Source organism: Poromitra crassiceps (genome assembly GCF_964638095.1).
Source record: "Poromitra crassiceps genome assembly, chromosome: 5".
Taxonomy (NCBI): Eukaryota; Metazoa; Chordata; class Actinopteri; order Beryciformes; family Melamphaidae; genus Poromitra; species Poromitra crassiceps.
The window spans coordinates 5,696,357-5,721,030 of record NC_139642.1 but is presented as its reverse complement, the minus strand read 5'-3'; the positions used below and the strand labels follow the sequence as shown (position 1 = coordinate 5,721,030).

General features: G+C 43.6%; 1 pseudogene across 1 annotated transcript in view; it reads left to right on the top strand.

The window, feature by feature from the left end:
• The window catches only part of LOC310776271 (intermembrane lipid transfer protein VPS13C-like), a 107,554-nt pseudogene extending 83,095 nt beyond the window's left edge, over positions 1-24,459 (top strand). Inside the window, exons 38-43 of the transcript in view lie at positions 663-786; positions 6,624-6,738; positions 21,951-22,039; positions 22,965-23,086; positions 23,829-23,912; positions 24,358-24,459. The product of the transcript in view is annotated as an intermembrane lipid transfer protein VPS13C-like (transcript). The remainder of the gene's footprint in view (positions 1-662; positions 787-6,623; positions 6,739-21,950; positions 22,040-22,964; positions 23,087-23,828; positions 23,913-24,357) is intronic.
• Positions 24,460-24,674: the final 215 nt, after the last annotated feature.

Below are 24,674 nucleotides of genomic sequence, written 5' to 3'. Positions count from 1 at the left end.
TGACCATGCGAAGCGCGCAATATTTCTAGTAGACTCTATAGTTTACTCTATAGAGTTGACTGAGTGAGTGCAGGGTGTTTGTTGAGGTGATGAGTTGACTGGGTGAGTGCAGGGTGTTTGTGAAGGTGATGACTTGACTGATTGAGTGCAGGGTGTTTGTGATGGTGATGAGTTGACTGAGTGCAGGGTGTTTGTGATGGTGATGAGTTGACTGGGTGAGTGCAGGGTGTTTGTGATGGTGATGAGTTGACTGAGTGCAGGGTGTTTGTGATGGTGATGACTTGACTGATTGAGTGCAGGGTGTTTGTGATGGTGATGAGTTGACTGGGTGAGTGCAGGGTGTTTGTGATGGTGATGAGTTGACTGGGTGAGTGCAGGGTGTTTGTGATGGTGATGAGTTGACTGGGTGAGTGCAGGGTGTTTGTGATGGTGATGAGTTGACTGAGTGAGTGCAGGGTGTTTGTGATGGTGATGAGTTGACTGGGTGAGTGCAGGGTGTTTGTGATGGTGATGAGTTGACTGAGTGAGTGCAGGGTGTTTGTGATGGTGATGAGTTGACTGGGTGAGTGCAGGGTGTTTGTGATGGTGATGAGTTGACTGAGTGAGTGCAGGGTGTTTGTGATGGTGATGACTTGACTGATTGAGTTGCTGTGTGGCTGCAGGGGCGAAGAAGGAAGGAGCGGCCGGCTTCTTTAAGGGCATCGGGAAGGGTCTGGTGGGGGTGGTGGCCCGGCCCACTGGCGGCATCGTGGACATGGCCAGCTCCACCTTCCAGGGCATCCAGAGGTACGAAACAAGCGCTCCTTAAGACTTCCTTTACTTTAGTTAATGTGTAATTTTAATTTCTGTGTTTTGGTGTGAATACCGTATTTCCTCTAATATTGGCCTTTATTTACCTCAACTTCAACTACAGTTTTTTTAGAAGCAGGCTTATATTAGAGACAGACATCGGGAGAGACCATAGAACATTCCACTCGGACCAAAACTTAAGGGGGCGGCTGTGGCTCAGGAGGTAGAGCGGGTCGTCCACTAATCAGAAGGTCGGTGGTTCGATCCCCGGCTCCTCCAGTCCGCATGTCGAAGTGTCCTTGGGCAAGACACTGAACCCCGAATTGCTCCCGATGGCTGTGCCAGCACCCTGCGTGGCAGCTGGCCACCCTCGGTGTGTGAATGGGTGAATGTAGGCACATTGTAAAGCGCTTTGGATAAAAGCGCTATATAAATGCAGTCCATTTACCATTTACCACTTAAAAAAACTACATTGAAAAAATATTTTCTTTAAATCCGCAATTCTTTTACGTTTTGGTCTGAGTGAAATGTTATGTGGTCTCTCATGTTCCTAAATATATCTGTACCGTTTGGTTTGAACAAGTTAAAAAAAAATTATAAGCATTTTACGAAATGTCTAAGGGAAAATAAATGGCGGATGAAAATCTCTGGTACAGTGCTGAAGCAGGAAGTAGGCGGTCACTTTGCCTCTCTATATCATCGTGTCCTGCGCTCACGTACACAAGCATAATGCACAAGTGTTGCAGCAGGGGGTACGGTAGTCCGTACACAGTTTTTATCATACGCTGGCTTGATAAATCAGGGCTCAGGAGTTTACTGTATTGTTTTTTTCCTTTGTTTTTTACCCGCCTGTGTTTGGGGCCGGCCAGTATCAGTGACCAGGCTTTTAATCGACTATTAGAGGAAATATGGTATTTAAATATTTTTGCAGTGTTTTGTGTGAAGTTCTTTAAATCCATCTTCTTTAACATAGCAACGCGGTGCTCATTCTGTTTGTTGTATTTTGTGTTGAACATGTCATGTAGTGTAACGTGCTAACCATGTTGTCTCCTCTGTTCTTATTCTTGTGCGCTGTCTAATTTTGACATTCTGCTTGTGTTTTTTTGTCTCATAAGTTAATGCCTGGGACTTTTTTTGTTTGTTTGTTGCTGTTTTTGTTGTTGTGTGAGTATTTGAAGGAATGTCCACTCATTCATAGCTACTGCTATTAAAGCAGCGTTCCTTAATCACTAAACACACAGAGGAAACACTGCTGTGCCAGCAGGAAAATGCACAGCTCCTCAGTTCAGTATCAAAATAAAGATAAAGATTAAGGAGATCAGCTTTAAAATGCATTTCATATTGAGGTTAAACTAGGGCTGCACCATAAGCAAAAAAAATAAAATTATTGCAATTATATTGACAGGTATTGTGATTGATTGGATATGAATCAAAGCTATCGGAATGCAATTTTTTTGCATTTTCACCGAAATATATAAATGATGATGGGATTTTTACTGAGGTCTGTACCCAACAAGCATGTCCCCTTGCCTCTGGAGAATATGATTTGTAGGCCAGGGTATCAGTGGCGTGTCCAGGCCATTTTGACTGGGGTAGCCCAGGTGGGGCACAGACTCAAGCACGGGTGGCACTGAGTGCGGCATTTAGGAAGGATGTAGACAGGTTTTCCCTCGCCAAAATTTAGCCTAAATCTGGGGCCATATTTACCCCCCTTGCCAACAAGCTAGAATGACATGCTTGGTAGTAATGGATGCTTTAGGTCTTCTAGTTTAATATGATGCCAGTATCTTTACTGTAGCTTTAACATTGGGCCTGCCACAGCCTCTACAAATACAGTCATGTCAGCCACAGATGCCAGCACCCTCAGGATTTTGAGGTGGCCAATTAGATTTCAGGGGTGGCCAGTGCCACTCCCTAGAAACGCCCCTCCAGGGTATCTCTGTCTGTAGCACCACAATGCTGCATTTAATGGTATGTTGTGACACATTTATCAAACGGCAGCTGCTCCTGTGATTTGGTTATCGATTCGATTAATTGTGCAGCCCTCGTTTACCTGTATGTCAGATTGAGGAGAGCAGCTTTAAACTGTATGTCAGACTGCAGTTTTGCTAGGAAGCATGCTGGCATGAGGTGTTTTTCCCCCGCAGGTCGCAGACAAGACAGGTAAGTGTCTGCATTGTGTAGAACCTGAAGGACTTCCATCCATCGTGTGTTTCCATACTGAACCACTACTGTGCTCAGTGAGCGGCCAGAGAGAAGTGACTGGATTAACACTCCACCTTCACACACACCTCTCCATCACTCTAACGCTGCCAGTAACCCCGCCCTCACACACACCTCTCCATCACTCTAACGCTGCCAGTAACCCCGCCCTCACACACACCTCTCCATCACTCTAACGCTGCCAGTAACCCCGCCCTCACACACACCTCTCCATCACTCTAACGCTGCCAGTAACCCCGCCCTCACACACACCTCTCCATCACTCTAACGCTGCCAGTAACCCCGCCCTCACACACACCTCTCCATCACTCTTAACGCTGCCAGTAACCCCGCCCCCCTGAGTAACCCCGCCCCCCTTGCCATGCTGCAGCATTGTGATTTGAGCAGACCCGACCTGAGGAAAGAGCCGACAGTACCGCTCCTTCACTACAGACACAGCGTGCGTTCAGACGCCTTCTGCACATTAGCATGTTTGAGCTCGCTCCTTCTCATCGTTTTCAGCATGTTGAGAGGATCAGCGCTCTCCTCTGCCAAAGTGATGCATCTCACATTTTTACAAGCTCTCTGCGTTTGAAACGGAAACGGAATTGTATCGAATTTCGGACACGTAATTTCCAGTGTTTACCAACATTTTTATACAGAGTTCCCAACTGAAAGATAATTTACATAAGTTCTTACACATTTAATAATAATAATAATAATAACAAAAGTAATAATAAGAATTGATTGGATTTATATAGCGCCTTTCTAGACACTCAAAATGCTTCACATATCAGGGGAGGGATGGGAGGGAACTCAAGTCATCCACCACCAATGTGTAACATCTGCCCTGCCTAGGTCTCAAATTTCATAAGTATCTATAGCCTACACATTTAAGAATATCAAGCACTAACTTATGAACTTAGTCACGGACAACATACCACATTGGGCGACAGTGGAGAGAGTCGGTATTGGCTGGTAGATTTATGGAAAAATAAGAGCTTTGAGTATATAGCCTGCACTTCTTAAAAGTATCTGTAACATTGTAAAGGTAGAGGAAGGGTTGATTAATATTAAGTATATGAATACACAACACAGTGGAAAATAAGTGTCCGGAATTGGATATGAATTTTGAATCTCATAATAAATGTGCTATCATCCAATTGTAGAGACTGGAAGAAAACCAAGGTCAAAGCGATATTAAACTTTACAATAGATAGATTGAGGATTAATTAATTAATAATTAATTTCTGACCCACTTAAGTGAAAACTGTACACTGTAAAATATATTTGGTATATGATTGTGTTTTGTTTTGGTCATATGCTATCTGGAATTGGATGCTGTGCATCGTCCAATAAACAATAAGCATGAGTAACGGCAAAACAAACATGGAAGATGAGCTTGTGCTACCATTTCAATGATCATCACGACATGAATGTTAAAAAAAACTCAAGGCACTGGGGGCTAGCTGTGTGTTTATGATTTCAGCAATAAGGTAGTTTTTAAGAACTTGTAAACACTGAACAGTGTCTGCAAGCTAGGCTAATGCTAGCTAAATGCTAGCAAAGTTATACCTCAAACGCATCTCAGTTGTTTGCAGTGCGCTTTGCTTTGTAAACATGTGCAAAAGGTGTCGTCTGAACGCACCCACACCCGTATATACTTCCTAAACATTTCAAATTTATGAATCATGTAGACTCTAATGAAAAGAAAAGCTTTGTCTTAAAGTCACATAGAACACCAAACATTCATCCAAGCCCTGCCTCCTCTCCCCTCGTCTGTTCTCTCCTCAGAGATTGGCTGACTGACTGAATGAGCGCATGGCACGGCCATGCTGAGTTTGGCGTGCTTCTTCTACGACAACTTGTTGACCAATCAGAACATATCTAAATAGTAACACACTTTTTGTCCACCAGTCATAGTGCCAAGTTCATTCCAAAGTTCACTTCAGCAACTTCACAACAACCCATTCAATACAGTTAAAGTGCAGAGCTGAAGCTGAACTTATTGCTCTATAAAATACATTTAAAACCAATTTAACATCTAACAGTGATTTTGCAAAGTACCGAAGGCATGTTGAAGATGAAAAATGGCAGCTTGTGTAGAATGTGAAAAGCAATAAAGAATAGTGTCATCTGCATAGAGGTTGACATCTCAGGCTCTCGAAGACGTTGCCACAGCATTTATATACAAGGTGAACCACACTGGCTTTATGGGTAATGAAGTCCTCCACCCCCCCACAAGAAGACATTTAGGTGTGAGGAGGTTTAGGTTAGTGCAGCTTTGAAGTTAGATTTTAGGCAACATTATATGGTTGATTAATGCAGGTGTCAGTTTGATCAAAAACCCAATCAGTACCTTCAGCTGTTTGTGGAGCTAAATCAGACAGTAGGTCTCTTAACCCTGAAACACCAAGACCGCCGCCCACGGCTAAAATAGATATTGTTCTAAAATCTTCTGACCTGCTAATCATGCTTTAAAAAGTCAGGTAAAGTTCAGCAGGTAAAGTTAATCACCTTTCAGTGGTATCACATATGTCACCTTTTCATGCACCCACACACTCACCTCACGTCACCTCAAAAGACACCCCCGTGCCCCCCCCCCCCCCATCCCCCCGCCTCCACAGTACTGGAGACCCATCCGTCATGTAATCTGCATCCTTTACTGTGACCACTCGCTGGATTCTGGATAACCTGATGAACTTACTGTTCCATGCTTTCACTGTAGAGGTAACATAAGGTGAGATGTTCCAGCAAACATTTGACTGCAACTCGCCCGTTTGGCCTTTACATAGTTTGCTTTGTTTGAGTTTGGTCCCTCTGAGTTGGAGAATGCGGCTGCTTGTGGCACCTCGCTCAGCGCTCCCTGGTGGCTGCTTGCAAAAGCAAAATTCCCTCAAGGTGTTCCTGAGATATCGCGTTTACGAGAATGGATGGATCCCGAAAGCAGCATCACGCAGCTGGCAGCAGTGTGAAGGCAGAAATCTGGGCAGAAAACTGTCGAGCTGATTTGCTAAATCCCCAAATTCTCCAGTCACTTTCCTTATTTAAAGGACTTTGCTCATTTCCAACCAGCTTCGTATCATTACAGTGTGGCTAGTATATGCAGATAAACAATGTTTACCTTCTCTGCATGTTTCCTGCACTGAGAAGATCTCCGTTCAACTGCCTGCAGAAACTCCGCCCCTGCCAGTTGGTATGGCTCATTAACGCTCATTAAGGCTCTCCATGTGATTCTCCAGTGGATGAACGCATACAGAAAAAAGACTAATAACAAATCTGCAGTTTAAACAACAGCGCTCGAGCAGAACATCTGTTCACCTCCGTGCCTGAGAATGAAGATGGAGGGAAGTTACATATTGTTCATCAACGTAAACCCACATTGTAACGATACAAAGCTGGTTGAAAATTGGCAAAGTCCTCCTTTAAGTTGCCAGCAATGATCTTTAAAGCAGAGTAGAAAACTGCCTGCTCGTAGGCTCCACCATCAAACTGAGGGCAGAGCCACTGTCATTAGGCTGACATCTGTGTGTGTGTGTGTGTGTGTGTGTGTGTGTGTGTGTGTGTGTGTGTGTGTGTGTGTGTGTGTGTGTGTGTGTGTGTGTGTGTGGCGCGTGTGTGTGTGTGGTCAGGGCGGCGGAGTCGACAGAGGAAGTGACCAAGCTGCGGCCGGTCAGGCTGATCAGGGAGGACGGCGTCATCAGACCGTACGACCAGACCGAGTCGCAGGGCTTCGACCTGTTCCAGGTGAGTTAACTGTAACCCTTAAGGGGGGTTAACCCTTAAGGGGGCATGTCTGTAAAGGTGAGACTTGTGGGTACCCATAGAACCCATTTTCATTCAGATATCTTGAGGTCAGAGGTCAAGGGACCCCTTTGAAAATGGCCATGCTGGTTTTTCCTTGCGAAACTTAGCCTAACTTTAGAGCATTATTTAGCCCCCTTCCTGACAACATGTCATGACCATTGGATGCCCTGACAGGTCTTCTAGTTTCAGATGAGAGCAGTATCTTCACTCTGGCTTTAAACCTGAGCTCTCTACAGCCTCTGAAACACACGAGGAGTAGAAGATGATTTATTCAAGGGTTGTAGTGCTGCACACCATGTGTGGCACAAACTCTGTGATGTTACATCTGTTATTCCACAATGCAACTGATTAAACAACAAGTTCACTTTTTTGCACAAAACATTTCTAAACGAGTGTGAAACCACACAGTACAGCTCTGTTTTAATGGTGCTTTTCCACCACTGGCTCGACTCAACTCTACTCGGTTTTTTTGTTTTTACGTTAGGTACATACATTTATTACCTGGTAGTTTTTTTTTGGTAACACCTCCGTCGAGGTTCTAAGCGAGCTGAGGTGAGACCAAAAGGTGAGGTGAAAACACTGCAGACTGCTGATTGGAGAGAATTGTCATCATTGCGCGACACGAGATATCCTGCACAAAAACCTGCCATATTTAAATAGCCAGGCTACTGTAGCAGCTGCAATTCCTTTCCACTGACTACTTCTTTCTACCATAATCGTACGACTTTTACTACTATTGAATGGCAACGCGCAAAACTAAGCCGTGGTCAAATGAGCAAGGACCTCCCGAGAATCAAGAACACCATCCCTTCAATATCGTCCATTGTTGTCTGTCTGTTTCCTACTGTCAGCACTGTGCGTCTGTCTGTTCCCTACTGTCAGTGCTGTGTGTCTGTCTGTTTCCTGTCTGTCAGCGCTGCGCGTCTGTTTCCTGCTGTTAGCTCTCTGCATCTGTGTTACCTGTGTGTCATGCTGCCTTCCAGACACATGGGACGTGGGTGTTTCCCAGTGGAAAAGTCCCACCCCCCACCTTCAAAGCATTCCAGAGCACAAAGGCAAAATGCAACCAAGAAACATGGCGGACCGCGACAAACTTTTTTTTGTTTGGCAAATGGCAAGACAGCTTAACAACGAGCAGAGCACCCTCCTTACATATTTAAATGAAAATGAGGAGCAGCAATGACACATAATGTAACAGACTCTATTATACATTTTATTTAGGCACTTAATACTTTGGACTACATACTCCATGTTGCGGCCATTGTTGTGTGACGTCAGACAACTGGTTCCCAGCCTAGTGGGGGTAGATTTTTTTCTCCCAGTTTTCAAGTGGGAGCTCCCACTTTGAGTGCCGTTCCAGCGCACTTTTCCTAATAGGAGGCCAGAAAATCCGAAGGTCCCAGTTGTCTGGAAGGCAGCATCAGTGCTGTGTGTCTGTCTGTTTCCTATCTGTCAGTGATGTGCGTCTGTCTGTTTCCTGTCTGTCAGCACTGTGCATCTGTCTGTTTCCTGTCTGTCAGCACTGTGCATCTGTCTGTTTCCTGTCTGTCAGTGCTGTGAGTTTGTTTCCTGCTGTCAGCTGTGTGTCTGTCTGTTTCCTGTCTGTCAGAGCTGTGCATCTGTCTGTTTCCTGTCTGTAAGTGCTATGCGTCTGTTTCCTGTTGTCAGCTGTGTGTCTGTCTGTTTCCTGTCTGTCAGTGCTGTGTGTCTGTCTGTTTCCTGTCTGTCAGTGCTGTGCGTCTGTCTGTTTCCTGTCTGTCTGTTTCCTGTCTGTCAGTGCTGTGCGTCTGTCAGTTTGCAGCCTATAATCTCTTTCTTCTCTGTTTCTCTTCCATGCAGCATGATGAGGAATAGAAGGCTTCAGTTCTAAACTGTATTTCAAATCTTTTAATGCTGTTTGTGTCCACTCTGTCTCAGACCAGTCCTGTCTCAAAATGCTACCTGGATTTATTTAATCTGTATAAACGTGTGTGTGACAGAGTTTTGCTTTTGTAAACTAATAAATGTATCTATCAATTATTGTGTAATGCAGGTTTCTTTGCATGCCAAAGTAAATATCTTGTCATTCGATACCTCAAAGCATTTTTTTAAAAACAGCGGATATATTTTTTTCTGTAACTTTTTTAATTAAACATTTATTTATTTATTTATTTTTATTTTTTTATTTTTTTACAATTATTTCTGAAGCACTCTAGGATGCTATGTTTAAAACCATTTATAATTTAGATTGTATCCAAAACTACAATGGCAGGTTGTGGAAAATATTTTACTATAAACACAGAAATTAATTAAGGTGTCTGCTGTAGAACGTAGCAATATTTTTGTAAAAGGTTTGTAGCATCACCTTTTAAACCATTGCTTTCATACTGTGTGTATATAAATATATATATATAACTATATAAATGTGATCTTCATCCTGTGAACATGATGCAGTTTGTGAATTGCATATAAACTGATAGAACTTCATGCAAATGAGGCCTTCCTGTCCCTAGCATGACATCACTTAGCAGGACTCACTGTAGTATTTGTGCATTACTTTAACCCATTGATACCCGATGCAGAATTTGTGTGTGTATCCCTTTAAGACTTAAAGGGATAGACACGCAAATGCTGCATCAGGTATCAATGGGTTAACCCTTTGGTTGCCTTAAAGGAACACTCTGCCCATTTTCAACCAGCTTTGTATCATTAGAACACCAGCAGTAGCCTATATCAGAAAACTGTAAACTGTTTTGAAGTCGGTCGTTTAATTTGACAGTTATTGAGTGTTAAAGTGTGGACCAGTGACATCACTGGTCCACACTAACTCAAATTAATAACTCATTAACTCAAATCAACTCTCAATAACTGTCAAACTATTCATCATTCATCTAGTTTGACAGTTATTGAGAGTTGATTTGAGTTAATGAGTTATTAATTTGAGTTAGTGTGGACCAGTGATGTGACTGGTCCACACTTTAACACTCAATAACTGTCAAATTAAATGACAGACTTCAAAACCGTTTACAGTTTTCTGATATACTACTGATGTTCTAATGATACAAAGCTGGTTGAAAATGGGCGGAGTGTTCCTTTAAAATCCACGGATGTAGACGTGTGTTTGTGTCCTTCAGTGTGAAGTGTGTGATGTGTGTTCAAACCTGATGAATAAACAGATCTTCCTTATTCATAGTTTTCACTTTGTCACTGTAACTTAGTGTTTCTCAACAGGGGCAGTACTGCCCCCTAGCAGACGTTCGGAGAATGTCAGGCGGCGCTGGAAGCAATATTTTTGAAAGGGGGGCGTTGAGGTAACCTCGCAAGCAAGCTGGATTCCCTCGCGAGATTTGCGAGAGAATGGTAATACCGCCCCCATCTGGCAATGTCAGGTTAGCGTTGAGGTCCGTGGGGAGCATGGTCCCTATCGTTGCATCGGCGCTGTTTCTAGGCCGAGCGCCTGGCGCAGCGCAAATCAGTGGGCGTGGACCAGCGCACTTGATATCGTCGTGCTGGCGCTACACGCAGCCTAAAGCATTACAACCACGCCTTTTAAGCGTAAAATTATGCACCGTCATGCTCATTGGATAACTGCAATAAACGAATCGCACGCTTGCCTTTTTAGCTCCAATTCCAGTGATCCCGCAAAACCAGAGAAAGCCAAACGCTCTGCCCCCCCCCCCCCCTCCCTTCATCCAGTCTGTGTCTGCATTATAGGCTATTATTCCATATTATTATGCTTCTCAAACCAATCTAACTGCAGTTTCAATACTGCAAGCATGTAAATACGCTACACTATAGCAAGATCAAAGTGAAAAGAATGTTCTAAATGCATCAGCTAGAAAAATATAGCCTATCCCTATATGATGAGATTCATTTTATATTGGTGAAAGTTTGTCCAGAAAGATATCGTTTTCTCTCCCCTGCTGCAGGTAGAATGATGCACATAAATATACCCTACATTATGTGAAGTCATTGCATAAATGTGTTTTTATTGTAAAACTAAATGTGAAATAGGGCCAAGTTATTGGAGCGGCAGCGCGTTCCCCTGTCACTTATCTAAATCACGTTAAACCCACAAGGGGTATATATAGGCTCAAGAGGACATATATGTTTCACATAGGGTGGTGTTTTATTTCGATGTTTTATTTGGTCCCATATTGAAATGTTCTACAATTGCAGGTTGTCTTACCATTACACATTATTTTAGATCTACCTTTTATATCTATTTCGGCTCATTTGGTTGCTATTTAGTAGCGAAATGGAGGACCCAATTGCATGCTGGGACATGCAGGCAGTAAACTTACAACTGCTATTTCCTATGGGAAGCTGGGTGCTGCTATGTGTTGTGTCTGTCTGAGCGAGGGAGTCAGAGAGAGAGAGAGAAGGGTGACAGAGAAGAGGCAGAAGAGCACTGGCGCACTGAATAGGCCTGGTTTCAGAGAGAGACAGAGAAGGGTGACAGGGGAGAGGCAGAAGAGCACTCCTTGACACTGGCGCACTGAATAGGCCTGCTTTTCAAAGGCGCAAAGCGCTAAATGTAGGCCAGGTGCGAAGATATGAGTAGGCCGGTAGTTAGCGCCGACACGCCCACTTTGGCCCATTCTGGGACTGCGCCACGCCCATTCGGCCTAAAGCGCATTTGGCAGCGTTAAGCCATATTGATATCGTCCCAAAACAGGCGCAAGGCACGTTTTTTTGCGTTTAAGGCCCGTTTTAGCGCCGACGGCCTGTGGGAGAATAGGGCCCCATTTGTTTAAGGCCAGTTTACACCAAAGATTTGCAACGAGACGAGTTGAAACTTGCAACTACTACAGAAGAAATGTGGTCTGCCACATTCTAAAATCTGTATAGCTTCATGCTGCTTTCACGGGAACGGGACATCAGAGTATCAACTATAAAATGTCGCCAACATGGCGTTTATGTGTCAACTCAGGAAAATGGTTGCTCACTTCCTGTTGAAAGAATTCATTTAGATGAGGTAGATGAAGAAGTAGGAGGAAGAGCACAACAACAAATGAGAGATAACCTACATGAGGGTCCATCAGCAGAACTTTACAGACCAAAAATCTGCTTAAACGCATTAAAAGCACGATTACTCTACATCCCCCAAGGCTCGACCTTACAACCTTAGCCACCAATGGCAAGTTGTGATCAAGTCGAGCAACTTGGGAAGTGGGAAAATCAGCGGAAGCTTCACACTATGACTTGACCAACCACCAGGGTGCAGTGTAACCCTTGGTTCACACCAGGCGCTATGCAGAAGCTGAGTGCCACGCTAAACCGCTCACACCAGAAGCACTGTTTTCCTCAGCGCCTCGCTCGGCTTCATGCCTGGCAGCTCAGGTGCAGTGCGCTCCACACTTGAAAAATAGAAATAGAAATAGAAGAATAGAAGCTGAAACCATCGCTTCAGCGTAGCTTCGGCATATGGTGTGAACGAGGGCTAACAGCTGTCCATGCATTTACAGGCAGATTTCAAACTAGTGTCAAATATTCAGTATTCAAGACAAAATTCTGACAATTTGCATACTTCATCTATACAACATACAGATGCAGCCAGCCAAACTGAGACCACTTCCCCGCGACTGTCCTGCGCGCAACGTGCGGCAGTGCTGCGGTGGGAATATTTTTTTTTCACCCTGTAAGTCCACTTCTGTTTTCACCCACCAGGAGGCGCAAAAACACACCGTCTGATTAGCTTTCTGAAAGACTGACTTCGCCCTGTGATTCGCCTGCCTCTCAGAGCAGTCCACCGTCAGTAGCCTAGTACACAGGAAAAACTGGAGGGTATTTTTCCCAGAGTAAATATTATTTTCCTCTCAAATAGTAATATTTAATCCTTTTGGAGCATAATTATTACCTGCAGAGTGAGCGCAAAGTTCCAGACAAAATTATATTGGGGTATGATTGGGGTAAACAGCATGGTCACGCCTACTAACGCCCACTTTATTTCCGATTCGGTCGCCATTTTTCTCCCCCTATACTATAGCCTACAGTAGCGTTAAGAGATAGGACGGACATAATTAAGCAGTTGGGAAGCCCTTTTCTTCACTTGATGGATCAAATGCCAGGTAAGTTTATTATTGATTAACATGTGTCAGGTTAAACTGATTTGCAACATTACAGGTAGCCACAGTTACCTACATGTAACGCTAGCCATCTGTTGAACAGGCTGGGCTGATAACATGCTAACGCTACGTTAGCATGCTAACGCTACGTTAGCATCGGACTGACTAATTAAACCTCTTTGTAGTGGTTTATCGACAGTAAGTTATTAACGCCAGGTGGGTCGGTGCAACACGAGTATTAAATTGCTAGCGGACTTTGAGACACGTGTGTTTTGCTCTGAACAGAGCGTGGGTAGGCGACTTCTGTTGCAGGTTTGTCATTCGGTGCGACACGTGTGGTTGACTGAGTGTAAACAGAGGACTGTAGGGTGACAGTTTTACTAGCGGCAGATGGACATAAAAGTTAATTTGACACACTGGTCGGTCCAACGCCTGAACGGAGCACTGCACTGGGTTGACTAACGTTTTACTAACGTTAATGCCCACTGCAGCCTGTTGCACCAGCTGAACGTAAGTTCTGTCTTAAGTTAGGGTGTAAAGTCCACACTAACTGCTACGTTCAAACTAGCTTACGTTTCAACTTACGCACAGCTGGTGCAACCCACTGCAGAAGCGTGTATTGCATGGTGTACACAGCACTGTGGTTATATATATATATATATATTTATTTATCATTTTGGAGGTAAAATGTATTCCCCAATCATTCCAAGTACCCCCTGCAAGCTGCTCAAGTACCCCTAGTAGGTACAGTACTGTATGTGAACGGAAACGCACTCAACACACATTGGAGGTGGAACTAGAGATAGTGCTTTTGTAATACGACTGTAATTGTAACACTCCTCATAATGCACAAGTTGTACTGTATATCTTAACTAGTAACTGTTAAAATGACTAAATTGCTGTGTATATTTGTGATAATGCAATTGAAATGATCATTTATTAATTTATTTGCCATCAAGGATGCAGGCTGTACGAGAGAAGTTCCAAGAGCGCCAGAAGTGGCAGGAAGGCACGCTGTACAGGAAGCTGGGAAAAATGGTAGGGCTGTCCCAGAGTCTATTTTTCAAATACAAATAGACTCTCGGTTCCCAGATTGATTCAAACATAATATTTTGAATGCATTCCCCGACAGCTGGAGAAGCCGGATATAAGCTCTTATTCTAACAGCTGGAACACAGTGTCTGCGTGAGCAGTGCGTGTGCGCTGCAGAACTGTTTTTAATTTTGGCCCCCATGTTAACAGGTATTCTATCTTGTCTGCAGATTGAGCAGGATTTCACTCTGATGTCTCAGAGACAGAGAGAAGCCAGAGCAAGCCGCCGAAAGACAGCACGCAGCAGCCGACAGCCAGCCTGAGGGAGCGGACGGCGGCGGAGCGGAGACGGAGCCAGAGCGCTGTGGGTCAGTGGATCGCCTGAATGCTGGTGCCCGCGTCTGTTTTCACACGGCTCGCGCTCCTCTCATCCCCCACTGCACGCCCGTTCATACCGAGACAGCTGTCTCACCCAGCGGGAGGAGGCAACTCCGCCCGGCGGGCAAGCTGTCAGACAGGGCATACAGTAGTAGCCTATAGGCTACACTCATGGTCCCTCTCTCGTCACAGTGTGCATGCGTGAAAATATGATCGTTTCCAGCTAAGCAACACCAAATAATAGTGTCGAGTGACAACAAAGATCTGTGAGAGACAGACAAAAGTGTAGAGAAAGAAGCATTTCTAAATTGGGATAAAACTGAAGGGAAGGGGAGGCAGAAAAAGACGTGAGGCTTTCTCTAGAACAGTAGGCTATTTACAAAGCTATTGAAAAGCTCAGCTTTGCAAATGTTATAGGCAGCTAAAATTAGTGCATGTCAGCAATTTGAAATTGAATGTGACGTTCCCAATTCTATATATTAAATTCTAAAAAACTACCCTCAACATTTGGGAAGGCTAAGCCACACAACTAGTTCGTTATAATCGAACATCATGCTTTGAAGGCGACTTTACGATGATGAGGACGGTGAGGACTCAATCACAGCAGATATCCACTGATAGCCTACCACGCAGATCTTACAGGCACAGGCAGCAAAACCCGACGCGCTGATAAAAAAATCTCCATGGACGCGCCGCGCTGCGCTCAGGCCTCGCCCCCCGCCCCCCCTCGCTTCCCACAAAGAAAAGTCTACCGTAAAAAGAAAAATAACTCCCAATTAATTTAGCTCTTTTTTGTTTTCATTTCCCAAAATGTTTCAGTGCGAACTTCAGTGCAGTCATAACTGTGAAACAAAATGTGCATTTGTGAGGCTTTGTTATAGTATGTGAACGGAAACGCACTCAACACACATTGGAGGTGGAACTAGAGATAGAGTGCTTTTGTTGTACAGGAAGCTGGGAAAAATGGTAGGGCTGTCCCAGAGTCTATTTTTCAAATACAAATAGACTCTCGGTTCCCAGATTGATTCAAACCTAATATTTTGAATGCATTCCCCCCGGCTGGAGAAGCCGGATATAAGCTCTTATTCTAACAGCTGGAACACAGTGTCTGCGTGAGCAGTGCGTGTGCGCTGCAGAACTGTTTTTAATTTTGGCCCCCATGTAAACAGGTATATCTTGTCTGCAGATTGAGCAGGATTTCACTCTGATGTCTCAGAGACGGAGAGAAGCCAGAGCAAGCCGCCGAAAGACAGCACGCAGCAGCCGACAGAGCCAGCCACGTCTCCGCCGTCCCCGCCGAACTCTTGTTACTTTTCACATACAGTATAGTCACGCCGAGGGACTTCACAAATAGTCAACATAAGACGCTTTGGATATGTCACATTCATAAATTTATGTCACCTGAAAGAAGAATATTTTTGTGTTTCTACATTGTTTTTCAGAGCCTGCCTGTAAGCAGTGTCGTCCAAAGCAAAAAGAGTGGCAAGATGGTCTCAAAGCTCTGAGGGAGCGGAGCGGAGACGGAGCCAGAGCGCTGTGGGTCAGCGGATCGCCTGAACGCTGCTGCGGTACTGTGGGCGGCTGGTCGGACCCCGCCCGGGCGTGGAGGACACGTCGGCCTGGCTGGCGTCAGCCAAGCACCTCTTACAAGATAGAAAATATACCAGGGACCCCCTCATTCTGATTTGTGATTTTGGGCTAAGCTTAATTGTTTCCACGGTAACATGCTTGACTTTTAAATTGATAGGTTTGTTAGATTAGAATGTAATCCATGAACAATTTTAGATTTAAAGCATACAATATTTTCATTGAACTATGAAGCTTTTGCAACAACAGAACTTTTTTTCCCTGAAAACTTTTTAACCAATAAATGGTATTTATATTTGGGAAAAGCTGCTTCTGTCTCTGTCCTTGGGTATTTTAAACTGCTCTCCCTTGTGCCGAACCTCCATTGTATATTTGAGTCTATTAAGTTCCTAGGCTCTAGCCAAAAAAAACCTAGGTGGCGTTGTCAGCAAACACCACTAAACCAGGCCACACGTTCAGTTCTGCTGAAGTGGGCAGGAAATCAACCCACAGATCCTTTTGATTGTACAAATGTGACCGTTTTGACAGAAATATGGTGTGATGATGCATGTTTTAGCACTGTGTGAATTTGGTCACTTTTCGTATGTGATCTTTCAGAAGATGCCAAACGATTTCGATTGGATTCAAATCAGGAAAGTCTATATTGAGTGAAATCTAATTCTGTGCTGTGTGTGCGTGCCCTTTGTGCGGGGGGGGGAGGGGGGGGGGGTGAGTGATGCATCTAATTAGCTGATCACTGTATGCTGTTAGAATAGCAGTCAAACCGGTTCTGAAAGGTAACAGTTGTCCTGCTTCCCCCCACAAATTTCATTCTTGAGGCTGGCAAGAGGTCCATGTAAATTAACCACTCAACAGTTGATGTTGCAATGTGCATGCACGTGGTCTAAATACGCTGCGCTGATTTGCTCAATGGATTTTTCGGCTTCCGCAAACAAACAGCTGTGGTGCTTGTTGCTTGTTGTCTTGGAAACATGAACTTTGAGCGCTTCCTGAATGGGTCAACCAAGGAGCAGGCAAAAGTGGCTTTGCATGTTTTGTTTTGTTCTAAGTTGTAAACAAAGGAAACAGACTGCACACTCATAACTCCTATGCAAGCAAATGTCCATCTGTTTAAATGAATTGTGTATGATTTTTTTTTGCAGGAACACTGACAATATCAGATGGTAGTGGGCAGGAAATCAACCCACAGATCCTTTTGATTGTACAAATGTGACCGTTTTGACAGAACTTGGTGTGATGATGCATGTTTTAGCACTGTGTGTGTGAATTTATGGCACTTTTTCTGGGTTTAGAAAGCTTCTTCTGTGACAAAGCATTTGATATACAGATGTCATAAGAGTTGTGACGATTCAAGCTCATTTATTGTTCCATATTAACTAAGGGTTAAGTAACAATGACAGAGCTTTAAAGACATTGGAATATCTATCAATGGCTGATGTTAGATAATCTATAATCCTCTAACAGCCTGGAAATATATTTGGCAGATAACATACAACAGCGTAGTCACTATAATGTACATGTAAGAGTGACCCGATACAGTAAGCTGGTCATTCTGAAGACACCTCAAAACCTACTTCGATACTTGATATCTGAAAGTCTATTAACCTAGATCAGGGGTGGGAAACATTTTTTTCCAGAGGGCCATACTGACTTACATATAAAGTAAGCAAAGGTCAACACATTGGACTGATAACTGCCAACACTCCTGATTTTTGTGCGGGTCTCTCTATTTGTAACCCTCTCTCCCGCTGTGATTGGTAATTTCTCCTGTTAATCTCCTGATATCATAGTGATACAAATCAAATGGATGTAGCAGATTAGATTTATTAAAGTGATGCTGTCTTTTATTGACTTTTTGTGGGTGGTTCTGTTTTCCTTTGAGGACGTTGGATGCCGCATTTTGCCCACGTGTTATATACCTGCATAGAAAACAGAAGAAGTCACTTTTTAATCTCATACACTGCAGTGTTTAGCAGAGCCCTGCCCAGTGCCCACAGAAGTTTACAGTCTACAGACCAACATTTACAGTATAGATTCTCTTTCACATTTGACCTATTTGGTGTACTGTAGGCCTATCTGCTTGTACTGTATGTTACTATTTGTTACATCAACAAACTATTCAAAACGAATTGGATTAATAAAGTTGTTGATCAATTGATTGACTGACTGAATGATGGTGGTTCATGTACTGTATGCATAGGCTAGTGACAATGAATAGATACCAGGGGAGAAATCAAACTAGGCTACTCATACAGTAAATCCTCCTATTTTAGGGTGAAAAGTTTGGCTGTCAGCTAAAGGTGACTACTGTAAATTCCGGACTATAAGCCGCGGCTTTTTTCCCGTTTTTTGGCCCCTGCGGCTTATATAACGGTGCGTCTTATCTATGGATTTTTTCAGAAAAAAAAAAAAAAAAAAAAAAAATCTCTCTTTTTTAGCACTCTTTCTAACTATAAATCCACTTCTGTTTTAATTTCCTCTCTTGCCCTCTTTTCACCACACCGCGGACACTGTGTGCACTGTAAAAATAAACAACGGTGGTGTTGTGTTATGTTGTTTTGTTGAAATGTTATGGTAATACGGTAAATGGGAGCTTCCTCAAACAGCCATCTCTTTCCCGACAATCCCCTCTGTGCGTGACCACTTACATATGGTAATTACGGTAAGCAAACGGCCACAAGCCCATCAACTCCCTCCCCCGACTACCAGGAGAAAATCACAAACTTCGGCGAATTCACACAAAGGAAGATCAAGGAATATTCCATCGAACCGGAGCAGATCATAAATATGGATGAAGTGCCTTTGACGTTCGACCTGCCACTCACTCGGACTGTTAACAAGAAGCGCCCTGGAGGATTCTTTCACCAAAAAAAAGCTTTGCTCGTTCTCGACAGCATGAGAACGAGCAGTAGATGATCATGAGGTGGTTTTTCAGACGTGTCGATATAGCAGTTTATCGCAAAAGTGTAATGGAAACACATTTTTCGCATTTGCACGTCATGTGACCCATATTATCCCTTGGAAAAGGAGCGGAAAATAAGTTTGGTAAGTAAGGTTCGATAGCCGTGTCAAAACCTCCGCAGCAAGTGGAAAACTTTGAAGCAACGCTACCTAGCAGAAAGACGAGTGTTGTGCAAAAGCGTAGCCGGGCAAATTAGATAATGTTTAATGGCAGAAATCGGTCCATGGTGACAGCAGGCTGCCTGTGTGCGCGCATTTGGCACAGCGGCGAGATGAGAGGATGAAAAGCACACACTGGTGCGGTGGTGCTGTCTGAAGTGAATACAGTGACTGTGAGTAGGCTAATACATTGCACACGTTTCAGGTGCAATTATAGAACCAAATCAGCCTTTTCCCCCCTCCATCTCTAAATCGGACCAGTTGTAGGCTATTAGGCTACCTTTTTTCCTCTGCCTGTCGCGCTGACTGCATTCACGCAGCCAGCAACATTTTGCGACTCATTTTCTTTTGAATTGATAATCAGGCTCGTTTATATGCATTGTAACTTCATGTTGGGATTTCCATTGACCATTGGTTGGATTTGAGCATGCAGGGGACGGGATATGGGGCAGATCCCCGTGCGTAATCACTGTGGCAGCTGCTGCAACGGGGAATCACTCAAACGCAACTTCAATGGAAACGCCTACAAGTCGCAATTGTACATTGTCGAAGTTGTAGAAATATCGCAATTCTTTTGCGAAAAACTGTAATGGAAACACAGCTATAGATGAAGAGGAGTTCGTTGGTTTTGAGTGACAATGAAGGAGAGAGGAGAGTGGTTGACGAAGCCACCCTGAACCTGTTCGTTTCCGACACTGAAGATGAGGACTTTGGTGGTTTCAGTACGCAGGAAGAAGAGGAAGACGAGCATTAGTGACTTGACTTCTCTGGTTACAGGTTTGCTGCACATATAGCCTATTGTTGTGTGATTTTGTCTGGGGATTAGTGACCTGACTTTTGTTTTGTTTTGTTGAAATGTTAATAAATGGGAGCTTCCCCAAACAGCCATCGCTTTCCCGACATTCCTCTCTGTGCACGAACCCTTTCATATGGTAATTAAACATCAAAACACCCGCGGCTTATAGACCGGTGCGGCTTATAGAAGAAAAAAATAGTCAATTTTGGTCCCGCGGCTTATACACCGGTGCGTCTTATAGTCCGGAATTTACGGTAGTCGGTATTAATACAGTATTGTGACTAGCTTTTCGGATGTTAGGTAGTAAAGATCAAGGTATATCAACCTAAAAGCTAACATCTCCCCACTGTCATAACGAGATGGGTCCATGCTACTGTAACGTTATATCAATTCGAGAAAAACTAGCTACTGTACAGTAGTTAGAAATGGCTGCAGGCCAATTCTATTCACAGATCGTAGTGTTTGCTAGCTAGCTAGCGCTAAGCTAACACTAATTCAATGTCACCATACAATATGCTTGAACCAAATCCTGTAGGCTACAACACAAAACAAGTTGCAAATCATTAAAACTTAACGCTTAACAGTGACGCAGCTGCAGCTATCATGTTGTTTTGTTTAGTGTACTGTACAATAACGTAACGAACTCTGATAGGGCACATACTGTAGGTTGGCGTTAACCAGACAGTATATAACGCATCCGAGATATAAACGTTATGAATATAGCCACGTTATAAACAAACTAACGCTGGTGATCCGTATGGAAACATTGTTACTCGAAATGGTTAAAAGTTATATCAATTTGGTCATTCTGTAGCATTTTACTGCCATATAACAACAACAACTAGCAGCTATGTTAGTAAGCCACATAGGACAACTAGCGCTGAACCGGAAGAACAAATACGTTTGCGTGGACTGTGACCCCGCAGCTTGAAACTGCTGCAACAGTGAGAGACACATTATGGACTATGAGGGCCCCTAGTGGTTGAATGCCATTATTCACATCTCAAACCATCTCAAAAACGTCACCGCATCGTCAAGCACAAAGTAATGAAAAAAATCTGTCACGACGGGAGTGGCTGCATCTGTAAGAGATGTCTGTCATTTGTTTGTACACAGATTGATTGCTCCATAAATGGAAAAAGTGATGTTTAAAGATGCTCTATTTCCATTGACTGCAATAGTATACATGAGGACATGAAATACTGTCAAAAATTCTGGAATTTTACACGCTTCATCTACCGTGCTAGCAGAGTTTTGTAAAAGAAAAGAAAAGTCATGAACGTTAAAGATTTATTTAGCGAGAATTTGTAGTCACTGAGTGCGTTTACATGCACACCAATAAACTGATAACTGTGAGTAATCAGTTTATGGCAATAATCTGATTTCTGCGTTTACCTGCACTTTAATAATCCGACAATAGGAAAAACCCGGGTTTACATGATTCAGTCAATTAGTCGGATTTCTCTCCAGAAGGCGGCGGTAATTCAACTTTTTACATGCAACTTGTACATGCGCAGATGTATAAACCCACAAGAAACCTGATACGCTGTATACATGCACTCAAAAGACAGGTTATTGGCCAAAAACCTAGGTATGTTTATCTGTTTATTCATAACCTGATAACGGCCATAAATGGATAAAGCTTATCGGTTTATGCTGTTTACATGACCATTTGAATAATCAGGTAACTCCAGAAATCCGCTAATAAACTGTTTATTGTCTGCATGTAAACGCACTCACTGTTTACAGTACCATCTTCAGTTCAACACTTTGCTGCACTGTGGACTCAATCTTTGATCATTCAAAAGATCTGGACGGGTCGTTCTTTAGAAGACGGTCTGAAGATACTTTCCCAAAAGTTTGGTGTTAATTGAACAAAACATGTGGAAGGAGATAGGCAGTTGTACTTTGGGCACAGAACAAAAGCAATCGTTCCCAGTGTGAGAACGCCCTAAATGACGTTGAGGAAGGAAATTAAATCATGGTAGATTGGTAGTGAGTGAGTGCGTTCACTCTGACATCCTCTGTGTGTGTGTGTGTGTGTGTGTGTGTGTGTGTGTGTGTGTGTGTGTGTGTGTGTGTGTGTGTGTGTGTGTGTGTGTGTGTGTGTGTGTGTGTGTGTGTGTGTGTGTGTGCGTGCGTGCGTGCGTGCGTGCGTGCGTGCGTGCGTGCGTGCGTGCGCGTGCATACAGCGGTCAGAGAAGCCGCTGGAGGGCGAGGTGTTCAGAGGTCACTGTGAGTACCCCGGACACAGAAAGACCAACATCATCATCACCAACAGGTAGGAGACACTTTACGGAATGTAATACATTACTTTTAGTAACTCAGTAATATAACTTATTACCAATAGGATTTCAGTATTATTATACCAGACCAGTTACTTTGTCAAGTAACACAAGTTACAAATTGAGTTACTTTTTTTTTTTAATGAAAGCACTGTCATTTCCTAATCAAAGTGTGTGTTTTTATGTAAATAACCACTATAGATGACACTAACAAAGGAAAAAGATAACATTTAGAATTTTGGACGGTTTACACTGACTTCAAGATGGTTGAAATTATTTTTGTTGTTCCCGGGCGACGATGTCATTCTGCTACTGCTGTTATTACAGTGAAAGTAATGCAAAAGTTGTGTAATAAATAACCAGTTACTCTACACAGGCAGTAATATTGTAAAGTAACTTATTACTTTCAAATGAAAGTAACTAGTAATATGTAGTATATTACATTTTGAAAGTAACTTGCCCAACACTGTTGGCAAGGTTGAGCCAGTTCTCCTTTCCCTTCACAAGCGTCCCTGATGAGCTGATTAACCACATCCAGGCACGTCTGCAACCCTATACGCTTCTGCACTGAGAAGCAGATACTCTGGCCGCCGTCTGGGTACTTAACTTAACTTAACTATGCTGAAGAATATTTCCCCCTCTGCCCAGAGCCACGAGATGGTTCTAAAACTGCTCAGTGGATTGTGAATTATATTCCTTCGGAATCCACATTCCCTCAGTACATCTCCACCGGTTCACCACCCTGCTCCTGTGTCAGATCACCCTCGAGATCTTCCACAGAACTATTTTATATCTCCGTCTAGGCGTCGACCAATAAACCCTTGAGTTTCGGGCTGGTTTGCTGTTGAAGGTTTGTTGTTTTTTTATTGTTGTCTGTCATAACTTTTTTGTTATTGTTGTTGTTTTCTGTCTGTCCCCCAGGAGAGTTCTGTGTGTGAAGGAGATGGACTTTGTGGGACATTTCAGTAAGGAGTGGGTGTCTGTTTGAGAACTTCTACAGACCTCCGGCTGTGAGCGGGTCTGACCTGAAGATCTACTGCAAGGTACACACACAAACCCATACACTGATCTGAGCTGCGCATCATGTGCCCTGTCACTGTCCCAGCTGTAGATGCGAGTCGTGCTGCGCGAGCCTAAATGTTGTACGGCACAGACGCCCCTTTAGCCATTAGCTCACTGCCACAGCTTAATGTGTATCTTCATTTAGAAAGGCAAATGTAATCATCTCACACGTAAATAGCAATCAGGCTGATGACTCACTAGCCAACTATAGCTTTAATGTTGCCATGGCCATTTTCTATTCATTCATCATGTTAGTGAGTTGGCTAGCTAACTGATGTAGCAAACAAACCCAGCATGTTTCACATCTGCCAAAGTGGTGATAAATATAATTCCATAACTGGATATTACTTTCCAATCATACAGTATATGTTCATCAATGTTAGCTTAGCAGCAGATAAAACCTCAAATATTCCGTGCGTGATTCGGATGGAGCAGCGACACACTAGCCTCTGTCTGTCAGACACATGATTAAGGTAAAGGTAAAGTCCCACTGATTGTCACACACCTGAGTGTGCGAAATTTGTTCTCCGCATTTGACCCATCCCCTGGGGGAGCGGTGAGCGGCAGCAATGCTGCGCTCGGGAATCATATGGTGATCTAACCCCCCAATTCCAACCCTGTGATGCTGAGTGCCAAGCAGGGAGGCAAATGGGTCCCATTTATTATTACAATTGTCTTTTTCAGCGTTTCTATTGATTTCTGTTTGCTGTTTTATTCTGTCAGGAGCAACAGAAACTGAAAATCCCCAAGAGAGACAGACAGGAGCCAGTGAGGACCGTCCATCTGAAAGACCCCCCCGCTGCCCAGGTGTGTGTGCGGTAGCGGTGTCACCATTTCAATTCTAAATCGAAAATTGATCGAAATGGGTGTTCCGATTTCGATCATCGAAATCGAAACAAGCAAAATTGCAATTCTCCCTGTGTTTTTTTCTCTTTCTACCACCGCCTACTTGCATGCGTCTGAAGAAAAACAAAACAAAACAAACATTTCAATGAGGACACAGCGTAGATGCTAGTTAACGAGATGCTAGTTAACGAGCTCAGCGTTAGCCTGCAGCTGCATGATGAAACCACAGAAGTGGGAAACCCTCCTGCTAGTGCCGTCGTCAGGGTCTTTCTTTCTGAGTTTTTTATGGCCCGAATATAATCTTGTGTGTGTGTGTGTGTGTGTGTGTGTGTGTGTGTGTGTGTGTGTGTGTGTGTGTGTGTGTGTGTGTGTGTGTGTGTGTGTGTGTGTGTGTGTGTGTGTGTAGAAGCTGCAGGAGGTGATCTCGGACGCCCAGGTGGCACGCCAGCAGCACCAGATGTCGAGGCAGAAGTCTCAACGTTTCCTCAAAACCTCCAACAAGCCCTGAAGAACCAGAAGGATCGTACATATTCTATTATGTTCCATATCTTTACATTGGACCATTTTCATGGTGTGTCTCTGCCTCTTCATGTTTCTGCACTAAGATGTCAAGAGTTTTATTTGTTTTGACTGTTTGATTTGAAGAGATTTTCTATTTAGCTTCCTATGAAGATTACAGAGTCCTATAATCTGCTGCAGTCAGAGAACAGTGAGTCCAAACTG